The sequence below is a fragment of the Pleurodeles waltl genome, chromosome 6 (genome assembly GCF_031143425.1).
Source record: "Pleurodeles waltl isolate 20211129_DDA chromosome 6, aPleWal1.hap1.20221129, whole genome shotgun sequence".
Classification (NCBI taxonomy): domain Eukaryota; kingdom Metazoa; phylum Chordata; class Amphibia; order Caudata; family Salamandridae; genus Pleurodeles; species Pleurodeles waltl.
Window position 1 is genome coordinate 1,578,128,614 of NC_090445.1, and position 20,062 is coordinate 1,578,148,675.

General features: G+C 43.0%; 1 protein-coding gene across 3 annotated transcripts in view; it reads left to right on the forward strand.

Annotated features, from left to right (window-relative positions):
- LOC138301163 (uncharacterized) overlaps positions 1–20,062 on the forward strand; it is a 377,689-nt gene that overhangs the window by 151,121 nt on the left and 206,506 nt on the right. The gene's annotated exons all lie outside the window — the stretch shown is intronic.

Consider the following 20,062-nt stretch of genomic DNA (forward strand, 5'->3'; position numbering starts at 1 on the left):
TTGGGGAATGAGTTTGTTGCGGGATATCAGTTGTTTTCAAATAGAATGCCTGCAGCACTGGCCCTGGTTGTTGATATACCTAGCTACCACAAGAATTGGAACTTGTAAAGTCCATGTTGTAGCAGTTCCCCCTTAAAGTCTCAGTTGCCAATAAATGTGATCGCTCTTGTACCTGACCTGCATGGGTTTTAATGACATGCTGTTGTTCTTCAATGTACTACTGCTTATTAAGAATATGCTAATGTGTCTCTTACCCTTGGGACACCGCTCGGAGATTTGTTTGCTGTTGTTATTTGCCTTTTTCTAATGTGGCCCATAGAGACCGGTGTGTCTCAATATCTGTAAACATAGGTTTTTACCAGTTAAATTGGACAAAGTCACACAATGTGTGATTTTTACCCAAGTGGTAAATTTACACAGCTCCAGCAGTTAGTTATTGGGAAACACCACACCCCTGGATATCTGTCTTTGTTTCAGACTTCACAATATAGTGTTGAAGAAGTGGTTGAAGTGCATTTAAAAAAACAGCATTTTGCAAAGTCAATACGTCTCGCCTATGGGCGAGCTATTGGCTGTGTCATTTGGGTGGGGGTTGTGAAACGGAGGGCGGTTGGGGGTCGTGAATGGGAGGGCATGTGCAGGCAGAGACCATGACTGTTAAAAAAAAATAAAAATAAAAAAATGCTACGACCCAACCACCATTGCTTGCGTCTTAGCGTTTTTTTTTTTATTTTTTTTTTAAAGCAAAACTAGGTAGGTGCCAGGGAGGGAGCACCAGATGGGGACAAGAAAAGTAGCAGAGAGAGCAGAGTGCCCAGGAAGCTCTGTTTGGGTCGGGCGAGGGGATGGCCTTGAAGAGTATATTAGAGCGGAAATAGGGAACTTGATGGGTGAGCTAGTAGTGGTCGGTACGGATGAGTGTAAATAAAAAAAACCCTGCTGAAAAGATTTTGGTGAAGTGACATGGTAACTCCTCCCCCATTGTCTGTGCAAGATATTGCTGTTTATACAGTGCTGCCTGACTAAGTCTAGGCTAAAAGGAAGACCCTCCTCTCCCCCTTTATTTGGCTGGTTGTGAGGAGGCTGAAATTACCTAAAGCTCTCTTAAAGAAAAGAGAACACAGGTCAGAGGATATTCTGTTCAAATAAAACCTCTTTACTGTGCATGTCTTTTTGTTTCAAGAATGCCTGTTGTTAATTTCTTGTTTTATTTCAGTGTATGCAAATATGATATTTAAATAGCAAGTAGGCACGAAAAGCTGGCAACAGCCTGTGTGATCTGGCAGTTTTGCATCATGCACCAATGGGGATGGGGGGTCGATGTTGGGACAGAACTGGGGAACAACAAGAGAAGCCACAGAACAGATGAAATGACTTCTGAAAAGTGATTTGGTAACTTATTCCCTCGCTTGATTTGCTTAGTTTGGGAGATGTACCTCACGTGAATAGAGAGCCTGTCCAGCAGCTTCCTGCTGGTGTCCCCAGGAGTTTCTCAGTCAACTGCATGAGTGCAAGCTTCACGGTGATAGCGACCATCTGCATGACCTCTGGTAGGCTTGTGAGCACGTGATGCTTCAGTCTAGCACAAGGCATCGGAAGACACTGATACAGAGTGGGAAAGGAGAGAGGTTAAAAAGTCCTCTTATTCTTTTTGTTTTCTGGTTGTTAATCTTCTTTGGGCTGCATTGTGGGTACAATACCAGTTATCGCGGGTACTATTCAAAAGTAATCAATGTGTACTTGGTCCCTGCGCCACGGAATCATAAGGAAGTGTTGCATGGTAATTTTTGCCCAGTTAGAAGGCAGCAAAGAAGAGAGACAATAATGCTAACCAATGGTAAGAGGCTGGTGGGTTCTGAGCCCATTATTAGGCACAAGAGTCTCACAAGTGAGCGTACATGCGCTAGCGCATGCTCTCGCGGGCTCAACCAAAAGAGTATGGAAACTGTGATACTGTGGTCAATGAGGCAGGATGAATGATTGTGGGGACTGGGCTAAAATGGTGGCTAAAAAAGCAAACTATTCTCTAACTTTTTTTGGTCTTTCACCTTCTGGTAACTACAATTAAGATAACTTGCATTTATTTTTCATTTAAAATGTGCTTTATGTTAAGCAGTGGGGAATTCACTATTGTACTTTATGAAACCTCTAATTGTTAATGCACTGCACCAGAGATCCACCAAAATGAATCTTGGTGGCTGTAATTGAGAATAGTGACTTGTGTATGTTTAGTGCCTCAAGGTCCTAGTTTGTGACAGAAAGAACTGTGGATATTTAAGTCATTATTTTAAAGTTGTATTACACACAGTATATGATAGGCTGTTACAAAATGCGGAAAAAGGTTCAGATAAAAAAGTGCTTCCGAACTATAGATTTTAGTAACATCCAGACGTAGTGCATTTTTTATAACTGCCTTTTAAAAGCATGAACTTGTAAATGAGGGGCACCGGAGCACGGGTGCACGCTGCAAATATATGGGCCGAGTTCACCCCCAGGATATATTTTGAATTCCTGTCAGCTCTCCCTATTGTCCAGCAGGGATTTGCACCCTTTCCCTCACTTTTGGAGCTGTTTCCTCCTCGCTCAGGGCCGGACTGGACGTAGCGGGCATCAGGTGTTTCCCCGGGATGCTGGAAGGGTGGGGTTTTGGTACTGGGGCAGTTTTGCAACAGTGCTGCAAACTCAGCCCCCAGTAACAAAAGCAGCAGTGCTTTGCACTTGCTAATCACCCCTCCACCCTCACCCACCACCCCTGGGGCTGTTCGTCACACCCTTGCCCCCCCCACCCTCTTGGGGGCCGGGTGTGCCATTTCCTGTCCATTGTTTTTTCATCCCTTTCGTTGCCACCATATTCCCAGGCCTTGGCACGGTTTAATCTGACAGCCCTTTTATGCCTTTGGATGTGGACTTCTGTCAATTTGGAATTAATTGTCCTGGGGCAGATCTCTTTTCTCCAAAAAATAGGGGGACTCATTTTTTTACATTAAAAAGTATGGGCAGCTGACCAGAAATGTTAGCCCAGGTGCCTGATCTTCCAGAAGTACACTAAAATTCAGAATAGATGTGCCGCGGGTGTCTTGTAGTCTAGATGGATGTGGGTTGCTGGATATCAACACATCTATGCTAACAAAAGGGGAGAAGGAGGGTTTGATGGGACTGTGTCTATCTTCCTTAAAACTTTGGTAATTGTACAAAAAGGCCCAGTCAGAAGGAACTTACACAGGAAGAAAAAAAAGTTTTTTTGTATGAAAAACCCCCACCCACTAGGGTTACCCCTTGGTGGCATGCTTCATCATTGGGCTTCCTCCCGTTTCGCTGCAGAACAAGGCGTGCTTCGACCGACAGAATACGTGGGAGCACAATTTGTTTCAACAATGTGAATGCTAAAAGGGTTAGGAGTGGTGGGGTCTTGGTGAGTTAAAAATATCGCCCTCTGGATGATATTACTAATTTAATATGTCTCACAGGGGTGGTATGGTTCAAAAGGGGTGTTGGGAGGGGGGTATGTTATGTACCTTACCTCCTAAATGGTCTACATGTTTCAGGGTCTACCCCTAGACTCCCCATCAGGACCAAGGTGAACTCCCTAGTGTCACTCCTTGTACACCTACCACTAATGAAAACACTATTACCACCTGCTCTGTGGTGTGGTTAATATATACAATTAAATTAAATTAAGTAATACCCATAGGTATCGATGTACTGCTGGACAAACCTGTGGAAAAAAGAAAGAATAAAAGAGTAAAAGTTGCTAATTGCATCTCGCAGGGGTGTGGTGCTATTGCCACCATCACCCTGCCCAATGGCACTTGTAATCCACATAGAAAAACAAACATAAGACATATTACATATAGAAACACTACAACACACTTCAACACATGAGGCACCTCTAAGAAAACAGATGTGGTGCATGCATGATCGACTTTTAGTGTCTACGCTATTCGCCTCTTAGATCCTCTGGGAGGGAGGTGTGCTTGTAGTCACACACTGAAAAATATGCAGCAATATTAGACTCGCTAAACGCGTTGCTACCACTGCAGGTGGTCAGAGGCATAATGCGCACTTACTTCATCAAAGCAACACTCCTGCTTACAGCCTAATTCTTACCTCACTGGGGTCCGAAAACACTGCAGTCCCAGTTGGGATCCGGTATTTATGAGAGAAGCTGCTCGCGCGTCCCAACTCTTGGACGTGTCTAGCTTAGAACGATGACTTTCCAAGATGGCGGTCATCGGTGTCCACACGGAGGGCTGCGAGGGCTCCAGATCATGGATGTCCCTCGAGGTGCCTGAAAAAATTATTACAGGCACTAGAATACAAAAAAAGAAGTGGGGGAAGGGGGATGTTTAGTGGGGGAAGAGCGAAGAAAAAGGGGGGGGTGTTAGGAAAAAGAGGGGAAAAGAAAAAGGGGGAAGAAGGGGAGAGAGAAGAAGAAAAGTGGTGGGGAGAAAGGAAGAGAAAAATAATAGATAAATTGAAAATAACAAAAAGAGGATAAATAGCTACCATATGTCAGGGCTGGAGAAAAAAAAATATTTGTCAATGTGGAATGCGCTGCCTCACAAAGACAATTTACTTTGTGAAAAATAACATACATAAAGTTATTTAAAAAGTCACACTAGATTAGGAAACCTGCTTTTAACTTTCAACATCCATCAATATTCAAACAAGTTTCAATGACACCTAAATTTTGATCTTTTATTCACACAGTCCCATTAAAGGTGCAGCAGCCCTTTTGTAAATGGTCTATACTCTTATTTTAAAAAAGTAGAAGATGCAGAACCACGTCACATGCTTTCCGTATCGTACTCATTAGATCTTCCCTTGTTCCCCGCTGTGCACTTTGGAGTGCACCCAAGCCAGTGTATAATTTGTGCTTGTTGTTTCCGGTGGGGAGCACCGGCACTTATTTTTGAGGGCCGGGGCGTATTTTTGTGCCCCAAGCATTTGCTCCGTGCAAAAGCCTCATATGGGAAGGACGGAGAAAGGGAAAAACGAAAAAGCTTCACAAAGGGAGAAAGTAGAAAGCTGCAAGAATGAGCTGAAGGGGCAGGGATGGCCTTAAATGGATTAAAGATGCCCGAGATGGCTTCGGGATTACGCCACCTCAGTTTTCCGTGTTCCCACATTTAATTACAGCAGCCGCGTATGGAGGGCTTTGGGCACCGGCACGTTTACATTTACAAATTAAGCACTGCATTAAGCCCACGCTGGAAAGTGAAATTTGCTTATGACTGATTCGAATCAGGTGGTCGCATGCTCTATGGGTTTAGAGCTCATTGCAGAAATCTGCACATACACCGCAGCTCACACAGTTCCATCTAAACCTTTTGGCTGCCATGAGCTTTCAAAGTTCATACGCTGATAAAATAAGTATCTCGGAGTTGAGTAATAACTCCTTTTATTTAAGTTTCAATACTCAGTTTGGTAAAATGTGTGATGATGTTTTATCATTATTATTTTTTATTATTGTTGTTAATAATATTAATATTATTTGAACAGCACTTTGAGGTTTCCCACCAGGGATACAGTCCGATTAAATTGGCAAAGCAGCATGAATTGAAAAAATATGGAAACGTTTATTCAGGCGGATGAGCAAGGTGTGGCACCCACTGACCAAGGGTTTTCCACGGCACAAGAAGTTCCTTGGCTTTATGAAACGCTGCTCTCATGATTTTCCTGAGCTGTTTTCGGTGAACCAACCCTGTGTGCTTTGGCTAGTAAGTGTTGCCAACCTAAATAATGAGAAAGTCATAATGGCTCTTTGTAAACATCAGCAGGCATGGAATGTAAATTATAAACTACATATTAAGTATTGCTACAAAAATATGTTTGGGTACAATTAGTCCCGGTTACACAATCTGTGTGCCTCTTCGGCGCGTGGTGCACATTGCTGGAGGGGAAGGCACATCCTGCTATTTATGCTGTCACCTGTTGTGACTTTTACCCAACAAACTGCTGTTCTGACACGTTTGTATAATTTCTGTATTGTGCTACAAAATAATACATTTCCATAGAATGTAAAAACATTCCTAACTTGTGCGCCCATGTCGTAAAATGTCATTTGAAATTCATTTTATTGACGGCACAAAGCTGCAAATCAAATTATGACATTGAGGAGATCATGAGCTGGCTTCCTTGTCACTTCATAGTCACGAGGCAACCAACTACAAAAAGCCTTCAGAATTGGGAAATCTGCATTCCTTTCTCTGTGCCAACTGATATAGGATAGTAGTTCAGTGGGGAGCAATCCCTGAAATTCTCGCTCATACCATTATGTAGATAGAGGAGGGGAAATAGCATCTGCTTGTAAGGGCCTTTTCTGAGGCAAGTCAAAACTAAGTAGCCTGAACTGGTGGCAGGTTTTTCCTTCAAGGTGTGCCCTCTTCAGAGCACGTTGAAATGTCTTCTTATAATGCTTTCTTATAAGGAGTGAAAAAACCTAGCTGGGTTCTGTGGTCTTGTGTTACAGAACTTGATTTAGCAGGGTCGGATTGAAGTCATAAGGCAAATTATGGATAGGAAGGAGCCAATCGAGAACCATTAGTATTATCCAGGTCATTAGGGACTTTATTTTGGTGGGTGAGTTTCACAGGGAAGCATATGTAGCCAGTTGCTCATACTTCTTAGACTGCATTATGACTTGTGGTATTTCACCTGAAGCAATAATTCTGGGTGAAGTTCCACATATCGTAATTCAAAGTCTCTCCATGCCCAAATGATTAGATTTGCAAACTCTGTGACAGATAATTCAGTACCTGATACACTGGATCTGCCTATACTGCTGCAGGGGTTAGGGCAAGGGATGTGGGTGGCATCACCACTTGGCCCTCGTTTGACCCCTGCAGTAAGCCTGCCATGCACCATTGACCCACCACCATCCCCATTGCCCTTTAACCTCCATCCTCCTTCCCCGACACACACCCCACTGGAACACTTTTTTCCTCCCTGGAATTGATTAAAGCTGCTTCCGAATGGACCCATCACTGCCAGGCCAAGCTGAAAAACTCATAATCGCTTGAATTTGATGCTGAGATGTGTGGTACGCGTAATGAGGGTCTTGGTGGTGACTTGCATGTAACAGGGCGTTTTCTCAACACTCGCTTGAATCCCTTTCCAGCTTGGTTATGCTGTTGCTTTTCCTCTCAAAAAGGTGGTCCTGTTGGCTTATGTCTTACCAGTAGGTGAATGAAAGTCACATCTTAGCACTTACTACCTTCTCACACTGTGCACTCGTATGTTAAAGAGATGCAATAAGGAAGAAAAAAATATAAATTCAGTTGCTTACGTTCTGTAACCACTTAATATCCAGCAATATATCCTACTATCTGATAGATGTTAAGTTCAACAAATCATTTGCCTCTTCTCGGGTAGTCACTAGTATACGGTCTACCCTCGGTTGGACTTATTTATGAAAGTTGCTGTTTTCCAACCCAACTTCAATTCAAGGGTTGAATCATAGACTCTGCCTGCCTTTCAGTCGGTGAGACTCGATTACAGGACTACCAAAAAACAAAAAAAACAATCTCTCCTGGATCTAACAGATCACAATAGTGGCTAGCTGGATTTGGTGTATGGCTGCCAGCAAATTTCAAAATATCAGTGATGGGAGAGGTCTGGCTGTATCTTCTGCAGCGTGTAAGAATCAAATGTTGAGGCTGTGATACAAAAATCTGCACTGTGGCAAATCCTGAGAACTAAGCCCTAGTACTCTCGACAAAAGACTGTGGTTCACTCCCTGTGTCCTCTCCTAGTGGGACCACAAACGTAGGACCACAAAAGTGCTTTGAGGGTGAGAAGTACCAATGGCGATGTCCTTGAAAGTAGGTTCTTCCCTTGAACTAACGTCCCTTGTTTATGCTTCTTCGGTCTTTAAGGCTAAACTTGCACCTCAACTGGAAATAGTTACTCTGTTGCCATCTACATATTGTTGCGCGTTGAGGTTCCTCCAAGTCCTGAGGGGCATTTTTTTGGGTGTCTGCCAAACTCAACTAATCCGGAGATCACAAGATGCCAGCCCAAGGGAGTAACCTGATCATGGGATTCAGAGTTCATAGGGATGTACTAGTTTATGTTAGTGAGGGAAAAAAACCTCAAAAATAAGCAGCACAAACTAGCCATTCACCTACCTCCCTGGACACCTCAACTGTGTCAGCCAGACTTTGGGCATTATTATGCCTCATGTTTAAAGTTACAAGTATCCTTACCAAGTCATCGCTCTAAGGTCCTGATTCTTCGTGCTAGTTTGAATGCCAGATGTTTTTCAACTGCACGTACCTGATAAAAAAATGAAACTTTTTTCTACTACAAAACAGTCAGATGTTATTACGTCGTTTAACTGTTGAGATGGTTTATTACATCACAAACATCACTAATAATCGAGTATCTCACAGAACACATGTTGGCTGCATTTTAGTCAGGGCCTGCTCTAAGGTGGTGTGACCACTGACACAGCACCTAGTGCCGCGTGCTCAGTGGGCGCTAGATTTTTAAATGTGTGATGGACTTACAAGTATCTGTTGCAAGGTTCCTTGTGTGCCCAGCAATGTTCTGGCATTAATAAAAACGTCTGGATAGCTCTAGAGCAGTGGTTCCCAACCTGTGGTCCGCAAAATCTCCTCAGGGGATCAGCGACTGCTTAGAAAATGAACTTATTTTTCTGCTTCAAGCATTTTCTGTGAGCAAAAGACACATGGGAATGACAGAGGAAGAGAAAAACAAAAAAAACTTCAGCAAGGGGGAAAGCAGAAAGCTGCAAAGGTGAGCTGAAGGGGCAGGAAGTGGCTGAAAATGGATTTGAGGCTCAAGGTGGCTTTAGTATTATGCTGCCTCATTATTCCAAGCTTGTACATTTAACTGTAGCGGCTCTGTGTTTCAGAGGAGAGCTTTGGACACCAGCACATTTTTATTTACAAATTAAACACTGGGTTCACCCAAGTGCGACAGTGACACTACATGTGGAGGCACTGGTAAACAACCAGGAGTAAAGCCATCCAAGGTCCATACAGAAGAAGGAGGGACACAGTGTATGGAGGTACTGTTATACCATGTCATGGCAGCTGATTTCCTTTAAAACTAAGGAACACAACTTTTTTGAGTTTGTGTGAACTGCATTTTCTTCAGTCTTGTGCCTTATATAATCCTAATCTTTTTTTATTTACTTTAAACGATCTCCTTATACTCCTTTAACATAATCATTTATCTCGGCAGTCTTTTGCCACTATTGCATTTAAAGTAGAGGTGCTGTTTATTCTTGTTTATGTAGATCACTCCTGATAAAACCGGAAATGATTTTTTTTATTTTGGTTGTTTCCTTAAAGCATCTTATGAGGACAACTTATACTATCTATCTATTTGTCCATAAATCCATCCATCCATGTCAATTGACTATTATACCATATTATAGAAACAGCATCTAATTCAATCCTCAAGTGTTTGAAAGCTGTCACAGCGAGCTCCATTTTACAATTTCAATTTCCCTACATAATAAACCCTGTGTTTTTCTGTATTTCAAGGGGGTTTCACGACTACCTTCACTGTGGACTAATTGTTCCAAAGTCCAATTTAAGACAGTTTAGGAGGTGATTGCTGCTAGTACATGGTAGCACACTAAAACTGCTGTGTCCTTCAAATGCCCGAACAACTGTCCTGGTCACGGTGGACATTCAGAGTAATCAATCTAATTTTTATAAAGTAACATGCAGCAACATTTCCACACTTACAAGATTTAACCACCTTGAACATGAGACCAAGGCCAAGAGGAGATTTAAAATTTTCTGCAGCATCATTATTTCATATCTGTTGCACAATGGCTTTCCCATTTAAATCTCATCCTAAAATAAATCCTAATATTATAATCTCACCCGAAAATAATATGTATCCTTCAATCAATCAATCGGGTTCTTGTAAAGCTTGGTTAATCACCTGTGAGGGTCTCAAGGCGCTGGGGGATAGTAGGAGTTCAGTCAAAGAGCTACGCCTTGAGGTCCTCCTTGAATTGAGGCAGTGAGGGTAATTGCCTGAGGAGTATCAGGAGATTGTTTCAGGTCTTTGCAGTGAGGTAAGAGAAGAATCTTCCTCCAGCTGAGTACTTGCCTATCCTTGGGGGTTGAGTTGCGAGGTCCAGTTGGGTGGAGCTGAGGTGCTGGGTGGGCATGTGGAAGGTCGGGCAGTGGTTGTGATATGCTGGTCAGATGTTATGGAGGGCCTTGAATGCATGCATGAGGAGCTTGAAGGTGATTCTTTTGTTGATTGGCAGCCAGTGAAGGTCTTTCAGGTGACCAGAGATGTGGCTGCAGCAGGGGATGTCCAGTATGAGTCTAGCAGAGGCATTCTGGATTCTTTGCAGTTTCTTTTGGAGTGTTTGAGTGCTGCTGACCTAGAGTGCATTGCCGTAGCCTAATTGGCTGCTGACGAGCTCCTGGGTAACTGCTCTCCTGTACTCAATCGAGATCCATTTTAAAAACCTTCAGAGCAGGTGGAGTGCGTAGCAGCACGAGGATGAGGCACCTTTGATTTGGTGGATTCATTGAGAGTGAGGAGTCAAGTATAATGATGTTGAGGTTGCATGCATAGTATGTGGGTTCCAAGCATTAAGGACCATCAGGAGTCATCCCAGGCGGAGGGGGGGAACCCAAGATGAGGATCTCGGTTTTGTCAGAGTTCAGTTTCAAGAAGCTGTGCTTCATCCTGGCAGTGACTGCCTTCATTCAGTGGCGGATGTTGCTTCTTGTGGTTGGCGGCTCGTTGGTGAGGGAGAGGTTCAGCTGGGTGACATAGGAGATGGTGTTGAGTCTATGGCTTCTGACAATGTTAGCAAGCGGGGCCATGAAGATGTTGAAGAGAGCGGGGCTCAAAGAGGAGCCCTGAGGAACTCCGCAGCTGATCTCTGTCAGTTTTGAAGAGAACGGTGGGAGCCTGACTCTCTGGGTTAGGCTGGTGAGGAAGAAGCAAATCCATCCTAAGGCTTTGCTGCGGATGCTGACATTGTGGAGTCTAGTGCAGAGGATGTGGTGTGAGATGGTGTCGACAGTGGTGGAGAGGTCCAGGAGGATGAGGGCTGTGGTTTTGCCTCAGTCGAGCAGAGTGAGGTGTCATATGTTGCTGCGATGAGCGCGGTCTCTGTGCTGTGATTGCTTCTGAAGCCTGATTGGGAGGTGTCCAAGATGTGGTTGGTTTTGATGAATATGGTGAGTTAGGGTTGGTTTCCTTCTCAATTACTTTGGCTGGGAAGGGGAGCACAGCGATTGGTCTGTAGTTCTTGAGAACCGTCGGGTAGGCAGAGGCTTTCTTCATGGTGGGTTGATTTCTGTGTGCTTCTGGTCGTCCGGGAAGGTGGCAGAGTTGATGGAGCAGGTCTGGCATAGCTTGGGGGGCGATGTTGGCACGGGCTCAGTTGAAGATGTGGTGGGTGCATGGGTCTGAGGGGGCTACAAAGTGAATGATTTTCAGGATTTTCAGGATTTTGTCAGTGGAGAGAGTGGTCCAGTTGTGCAGGGTCAGCTTGGAACTGGAGTCTTTGAGTGTGGTGGTCTTGGTGGGGGTGGTTGGGTCATGGGTGGCAAAGCTGTCGTAGATGTCTAAGATTTAGCAGTGGAAGAAAGTGGCAAGGTTGTCGCAGAGATCATGATGGGAGCTGGGTTTGGTAAATTCTTTGATCACTGTAAGGAGTTCTTTGCTGTTGTTGGCGTTGATGCGTTCCTGGATGGCTGTTTTCTTTGTGGTTCTGATGAGGTGGTGGTGTGCTTCATGTCTTTCTGTATGATTTGCAATTCTTTCCTCACAGCTGAAACGTCTTCTATCAGGTTTCATTTAAATGTTTAAAAACAATGGAAAAAATGCAAATTCTTATTTCCTAAAATGATGTAAGAATGGCGACAATTAGGTTGCACTTTACATTTATTTGTCTATGACAAAAAATCGGTGACCTTCCTACAGAAAATGGCAGAATCCTCTGACAGGCTTCTTTTGATTTGTCTTCCTGCTGAGACAAGCAGCAAAAACCTTCTAACTCTGGGCACCCAACACCCACCAAGCTGTCTGTAACATCAGGATAAAGCAGGTCTCTTTTAGTTATTCTTTTTACAATTCACCTCACCTCATAAGACAATTAATATTCCAGTACACTATATAATTATTGGTGAAACTCCGGAATATGCCTATAAACACTGTTTATTTGTAACTCTTTCATTCCTCTCTGCCTTCGCACACCTCTTTTTCTTTCTTATTTTTTTATTCAGGCCATTGTTATGAAGAGTTTATTTTATTTACTCTGTTTGTGTGTTATCTCTTTACCATTTTTCGGACTGTTCATCTATAACATTATCGAGTTGAGTTACAGTAAGGCCTACTGTCCATACAGCTTTGTTGTGTTTTTGTCCATACAGCTTTGTTGTCTTTTTACCCATACAGCTTTGTTGTATTTCTGTCCATACAGCTTTGTTGCATTTTTGTCCATACAGCTTTGTTGTATTCTTGCTCAACTTGACCCGATGGCACAAACATAGACCTTCTTGCAACAATTATGTCTTCTTGCCACATGAACCTAACACGCTGTTTGTTTAGAGGAAAGTTCAGTCTATGAAACTTCGACCTCTTTCATTGTGAAAGCAAATTTGATAAAGTTTATATTACATGTGTAATATTTTTAAATTTTAGGATTCTTTCATAAACTGAGATGTGCAAACTCCTATTGATCCTGCGGGTATATGTGCAGTTCCCGAGAGAGGTGATTGTCCTAAATGAAAATGGGGAATCATGATTAGTGTCTTTATAGACTCCCACTATATTTTCACCTCTTGAATAATTTCCTCACCCTCACAAACAAATGTATCTATACCTTTGTTGTTAATATTTTGCAGATGTAGGGTTCAGTGCTTAATTATTTTTTTTTAACAAAAAGTGAGTGCAGGGCGCTCGCTGTACTTCCAAATGCAGATGCTGCCGCATACAAAGGCTACCCAGTCTTGATTTTATCTAACACATCTTTCTTCCATGATCCTATACTTCCCGTCTCTCTGACTCACTACTGCAAGTTCTATTTCAACCCGTTATCATTGTTTGCTTATCTTCATCTTCCTCTTTGTTCTCCTTTTTCTGCCTTTTCCTCTTTAGTGCTCTGGGTAAAAGTCTAATAATGAAAAATTAGCCCTGGGCTGCAAACATCAATGCTAGTGGTGGGTGGAGCGCTACTTCACGGAATTCTGCAGAGTTGGTGCATGCTGCGGAGTGCCGCCTTCCCAGGTCTGATATGCCCGATCTCAAAGGGTCGACCCTGCTTAGCGCTTCCGAGATTCGGTGCATTTGGGCAGCGAAAGCTACCGTTTTCAGGCCTCTTGTGCACTGGCCTACCCCATGTGAAGTGCGCACCGGGCAAGCCGGTGCACAAGAGGCCTGAAACAACAGCGTTTGCTGCCTACATCTGTGGCCTGAAAATTCAGGTCAGGGCAGTAGGCAGCGAAAGCTTCTATTTCAGGCCTCTTGTGCACCAGTGTGCACAACAAAGAAAAAAAATAATGAGGACTTACCTGGGTTTTCCTAGGGGGGCCTCATTGCCAGAAGCTTGGCTCCCTGCCTCCCTCTGCTTCCTACGTCCTGCATGGCACTGGCGAAGGCCTGGAAGCAGCTCCGCCGATATCTGTACACTGCAGCCCAGTTATGGGCCACACAGCGCAAGCGCAGACTGTCTGCACTTGCGCTGTGTGGCCCATAACTGGGCTGCCAAAAACTCTATTAGCTCTGCCATTGGAGCAGAGCTCGCTGCCCACCCCTATCTAGTAACCACCTCCTGTAACAGCTGGTACAAATTACGTACTGGTGGGGTGGTTTCCCTTTTTCTTTATGTTTTTTATCCAAAGTAATCCTGCTTTCTTTCCTTGTTTTCCACCTCTGATTACCCCAACACTTATTTTGCATTTTATCATCTCTATCCAGTTTTTCTAAGTGGTCAACTCCAATTTAAATTCTACTTTTGTCACACTGCCTCCAAAGCTCTCAACTTCTGACTTGACCTTATTGATATTCATTAGAGCTTTTATCTTCATGTTTCGCTTTAGGTAGTTGTATAATATTTGAAATGCTCAACTTTGCCTCAGCCGTTTAGTTTAACAGCTCTTTAATGAATATGCAAAACATTTTCAATGTGGCTTATCTTTGAGTGAAATAATATTCCTTATATTTAGCATCAGCCTATAAAGTTGACAATCTTCACTTCTGATTAATCTCTGTTTGAGTCACTACTTAGAGAGGCATATTTCTGTTTCTTTTATTCCGCATAGTTTGGCTTGGAGCAGTATTTTTTTTGTTATCAGTAGTGATGGGGAATGAGCATAATCAGCCACTTGAAAGGCTGAGGGTTATCATCCAACTGTGCAGGTCCAGTACATTGAGACAACTCTTCCAGGAGGCGAATCTCATCCCCATCAACGTTCAGTGACCTGGGGGCATACTGTTGATTGGTACAGCTTTTATGATTCTTACAGCTTGGAGCCCCTTCATAACTGCTACATCTTAGGGCCCATTAATGTTTGTTAATGGTGCTTGGAGGCGTTGATGCATGTAAAAGCTTAAGCCCATTGATGATTGTTACATCTTTGGGTCCTATGAGATTTGTTAGAGCTGCTTGATGTCTAATGATGATTTCACACCTGCTTGTGCTCATCGGCGCTTGTTAAGGTAAGGGGCATTCCTGCTTGTACCAGTTTGGAGCCATTGATGCTTGCAATAACTTTATTGTTGACTGTTCCATATTGTGGCACTGCATTACTTGTTACATCTGCTTCGGCCCCAGTGATGATTGTTTCTCATGTTCGAGCTCATTGATGCTGGTTACTAATAAGGCCCATTCATGCTTGTTACAACCAGGAACCCAGTTAATCTTGTAACAGATCTGGGGCCTTTAATGATTGTTAAAGCTGTTTGGTCCTGTTGGTCCTTGTAACAGCTTAAGGCCATCAGCGCATGCTACTGTTTTTTTCTATTTTAGGAAATAACTTCATACGCTCTCTTGGCTCACAGATCATAAAATCTCTGTGTTTCTTATGCTACCTGAAGTGACTGATTGATAATGCATATGGCCATGAATGGATTTACTGCATGTGCCATTGATTCATATATTGACAGAGGCTGCTGCAAAAAAAGGGTCATGTATACATGTGATACCTGTGTGACCCTGTCATATTTATTATATAATTGATTATGTTTGATTAAAATTATCGTTTGTTGTGTGAGTGGGACTGATTAGTACACTTGACTCAATGAGACCAACAAACCACATCTACCCAACATATGTGTAACCTTGGTTTGGTTTGGCATACAGATATGTCCTGACGTCTATTCATTTTGAGTAATCAGTTAGAGAAACAGAAAAGCAAAATTAGCAGTCTGTAGTGGCCAAAATGTCCTTTTAAGCTGCAAATCTATATTTAAACTACAAGAAATGAAACCTGACTGATACTACAGTAACCCTGTATGTTACATCCCCTATCCCATGAAAGCAGGAAGACAGGCTTATATTGCTCTCTCTGCGTGGTCCAGCTGTCGAGACACTACCAACCTGATCCTAACTTACTAAAACTTGGTTAGTCTCTTTGCAGACGGTGTTTTCAGTACAGGAATTTCCTATTAACACATTTTTATAGGAGAATTCTCTCAATTAAAAGTTAGGTTGTTTGGGAATTTGGAAAAAACTTTCCTTGCAGTTTTTTTTAAACTGCTCAAACTTTTCGAACTTTACCGAGCTTGCAAAATTCTGGAAGTTTTCAGATGGGAAACTTTGCAGTTTTACACCTTCATAACTTCAGAGCATAGAAAAGTATGATCACTTATGGAGTGAGGTAGAAGGGTATTTTTGTGTCTTGCATGGAATCAATCTATTGACCTATCTGTGCGTGTGTGTGTATATATATATATATATATATATATATATATATATATATATATATATATACATAGAGAGAGAGGTGTGTATATATATATTACCTTCTGGCAATAGCCAGTAGGTAGTTATAGTTAGGATGTAATTTCCATAGGAAAATCATTTTTTTTCATTTGCAAGTAACTGTGGTGCAGTTCGACGAATCATCATGAAATTTTCAAAACTACTGTACTTTTCAGTTTAAAAGAAAAACTATTTATGTATATCTAGAGATGCTGTTCGACAGGCCAAAAGCAATGCTGTGACTTGCTGGCCGCAACCTGATAGGCAAGTTGTGGCTGCCATTTTGGCTATCAGCACTTGGTCTCGAGGAGGGGAATACAAATAAAATTTGATATAAGGAGTCAGGATAGAGGTATCCTGACCCCATGAGACCGATGAAGGGACTCTGAGGGACCCCTCACGTGCAAGAAATAGCCCCATTTTGTTTTGTTTAGGTGCTTGACGATCCATTCACAGACCCACTCACAGATTCACTCATACACCCATTCACAAACTCACCCACTCACAGACCCACAAGACCACTACTACCCACAGTCACAGACTCACACACCACTCATATACCCACTTACTTATCCATATAGCCACTCACACATCCACAAAACCACTACCACACCCAGTCACAGTCCTACACAGCCACTCTTACATCCACTTACACCACCACTTAAACACTCACACAATGAAAATGGCTCTGCATGTGTGGTGTGCGAGTGTGTGTACATACGTGCTGAAAGTCGTCGTGACAAAGTGTCATTGGGCATTTCCACTTAACACAGTAAAAACTCTGTCATCATCTCTGGCTGATTGCCTTCCACTAGATAGGAGGGCTGAGATGAGGCTCCTGTGCAGGGTGCCAGATCCTTAGTCTAAATGCATCAAATATCATTTGTTGTTCCAGCCAGGTCTTTGCCATTACTGAATACATTTATGTATCACCAAAGCAGGGAAAGTCTGGTTTTATATTTTCATGCTCAGCCAGGTAACGTCAACTGTTAGTAGGTGGCGCATATGCTCGCGCTACTTTGATATGTGTGCCAGGACATTACTTTTTTTTCTAACGAAGGGCCCCGCATGCCGTGCGCTACACGTGCCCCCAAGCCCCTTCTTGCAATCCTAGGCCCAATATTTTCATGCGTAGTCGAGCTGAACAGTGTTAAGAGTGGAAGAAACGGCAATGTCACCAGACTCTCTTAGTGTGTGAGGGCCCGAAGTCACCCCACCGCCCTGGAAATGGACCAATATCCATGAATTCCAGGGAGCAGCCATGCATTTCTAGGCTGCCCTTGTAAAACGAATCTGCCTCCGCAATTGTCTCTTTTCTTTGGCAAAGTCCTGAACACCAATGGGCTATTGCGTCCTTCTGCGGACAGCGTCTTTAGATATTTGCATGAGACCTACTGCCCTCCCGCGGGGGCGGGAAAACAGATTAAACACCCTACGCAAGTGCACAGTGAAGTGCATTGATACCGGGAAACAGGCCTGTGCCCTGGCTGCGCTACTGTGGCCCGGGTCATCCTGCCGTCCTCCGTCTCTTGTGTGAGCACCGCGGCCCTGGCAGTTCCCATCCACGGCCGGTGCTTTCTGTACAAAGGCCTTTTTATGCTCACCCTCACACTTCCGGTTACTGTGTCTTTGTTGTAAGAGCCGGCACTGTTTATACTGAGTCTGCCCTAGAGGCCTCCTGCTATCCTGGAGTGCAGCCAGGCTCGGCTCTTCGAGTAAGCACTGTGCGGAGAAGCGGCCACTGCGAGCCTATGAATGAAGGCTGATTGAAGCCTGGAGACTGAATTATCTCGAGGAGGGCAGACACCAGGGGGCGCACTCTGGCTAGCAACGCTACAGCTAGCATCTTCAGAGTGTAACACACGTGACTCGCGATGTATCACAGCGTGCCAGAAGCGAGGGAGCGACCTGAGCTGTGCAGTGATGGGTTCATTCTCAACACGTACTCGACTGGACAGCATCCTAATGTGCAGAACTGCAAGAAAGAAAACCAACACGCCGTGGTACATGTAAGTACGATTTGTCTTAAATAAAAATGGAAATTAAGAAAAAAAACCAGATTCTGATGGTTCTCACAGAACCCAAAGCCATCCCACCTAACCCAGATCTTCTATCACAGTGTGGATGTTTTTGTTTTTTTTCGTTTGAAGTCTCACCTGTTCCAAATTGACCTCAGTGCAGTTTTCTGCTCGGTGTATCTTCTATTTTGAATTTGTGTACAGTTCACATAATTTCCAAAAAAAGCAATATGCATTCCCAAATTTAAATATGACATTCTGCCAGCTTCCAAGCACTTCTAATTTTGGTAGATATCGGATCTTTGGTATCAAAATCAATTTCTCCATTTTTATTTGTTGCACAACTCTTTTGGTAATATGGACCGAAACAAATCTCTTTGCACCTTTCTCTAGTACTCAGGCAGTAACAATGTTGCAAATCTGTGTGTTCATTTTTGCACGTCAGACTTCCTTCAGTGCTGACTAGAGGCTAAGGTAAATAGAAAGCGACCTGTTTGCATTTCCAAAAATGGGCAAATTGTCATTTTCTGTGCTTGAATCCAAGATATATACCATGTTCTGTAATTATTTCTGCAGAAAGAGATACCTTGTCAAGTATTGGGAAAAGCCATTTTGGTCGCCTTTTGGCTTTGCCAGTGCACACCTATTATCCATTACAATTCTTTTTGATGAGGCTGTGAAATTCTGCATCTGCAAAATAAAAATAAAACGGTTATTGCCAACGCTGAGCAGCACTGGCAAAGGTAAAAAAAAATCTGTAAAATACACACTGCATCCACTCACTTCATCACATGCACACATGTATACGTCGTGTGTCACTTTGGTGGCCCTAGGGACGCAAAGCTTGCACGTTAAAACGTAATCAAGCAGCTGACATTTTGAAGCCCAGTTTGGAGTGGTAAATTTAGCTAAAACGCCATGGTACTTTTTTCAACTGAGCAACCTAGCAACACATTGCATGTGATGAGCCCTCCGAGAAAAATAATAAAAGAACAAGATGGTGAAGGATGGAAATGATGGCGTGGTAAGCGAGTGGCAGAAGCCACCAGGTGGACAAGGTGGTGATAGGTTCGGGGTGCCATGGAGGTAACTAGCTAAAAAAGAAAAAACATTGAAGGAAAAAAACGTCAAAATTGATGGAGATAGGTGGGGGAAGCAAAGGTTTTGCAGCAACACTAAGAGCATGGAGGTGGGCATTTGTGAAGCATCAGACGATGGAGAGAACAAGAAACCATATTCAGTCACATGGAGTGCGACAAGAAAAAGAAAAGTAGCTCCCTCTTTGGAGATGTCGAGGGTACAAGTCATCCAGTCAAAAACACGATAAAGAAGTTAGCTTCATGGGAGGGACAAACAAGAGAAGAGAAAGAAAAGCTATAAAAAAAGAAACAAGGAGATGAAATCGACAAAGAGCCAACCAATGCTAAGGAATGTGCTGACCCCAGTCAGGGCCACTGGTATTATGTGATGCTGCATGGCGTTTCGCAAAATTATGGATTTTCCACATTTGTCAGATAATCGATCATCTGCTGCATCTGCTGCATAATTTGCCGATAAAAAAAAAAATGTTTCTAGTTCAAACTGATCAACTCGATACTAAAAATGCAGCAACATGTGTTGCTCCCCAGTTGACAGCCCTTCCCAAGGCTGACTGACCTTTCACCTTTCACTAGCTTATTGCTGTATTTGAGTGTTAAAGGGGTATTATTGAGTTGAAACATTTGCTAAGTTTGTATTCATGTGGGTGAAAATGACAACATAAGTAATATTGTCATAAATTGTATCCAATAATGTCGCATAATTTGCCTTTTCGTGCCATATAATTTTGCCAACTCTAGCACACTATTTGGTTCTCACCTGACACATAATTTCAGTAGCCTGCCCTAAGCTCACTGTCAATATTAATATTGTCCACAATGCACAATAGGTCTTCGCCTAAAGATTGCAAAAAGCTGAGACCTAAAATTCAACACAGTCTAGAGTGGGCAAAGTGCAAAAAACACATAACAAAAACAGCATTGCAGTTAGAGGCAGGAGATGTCTGAATTTAAAAATCTGCCTAAACCATAAATACCGGAAGATCAAAATATTTCCATAGAATCAGATT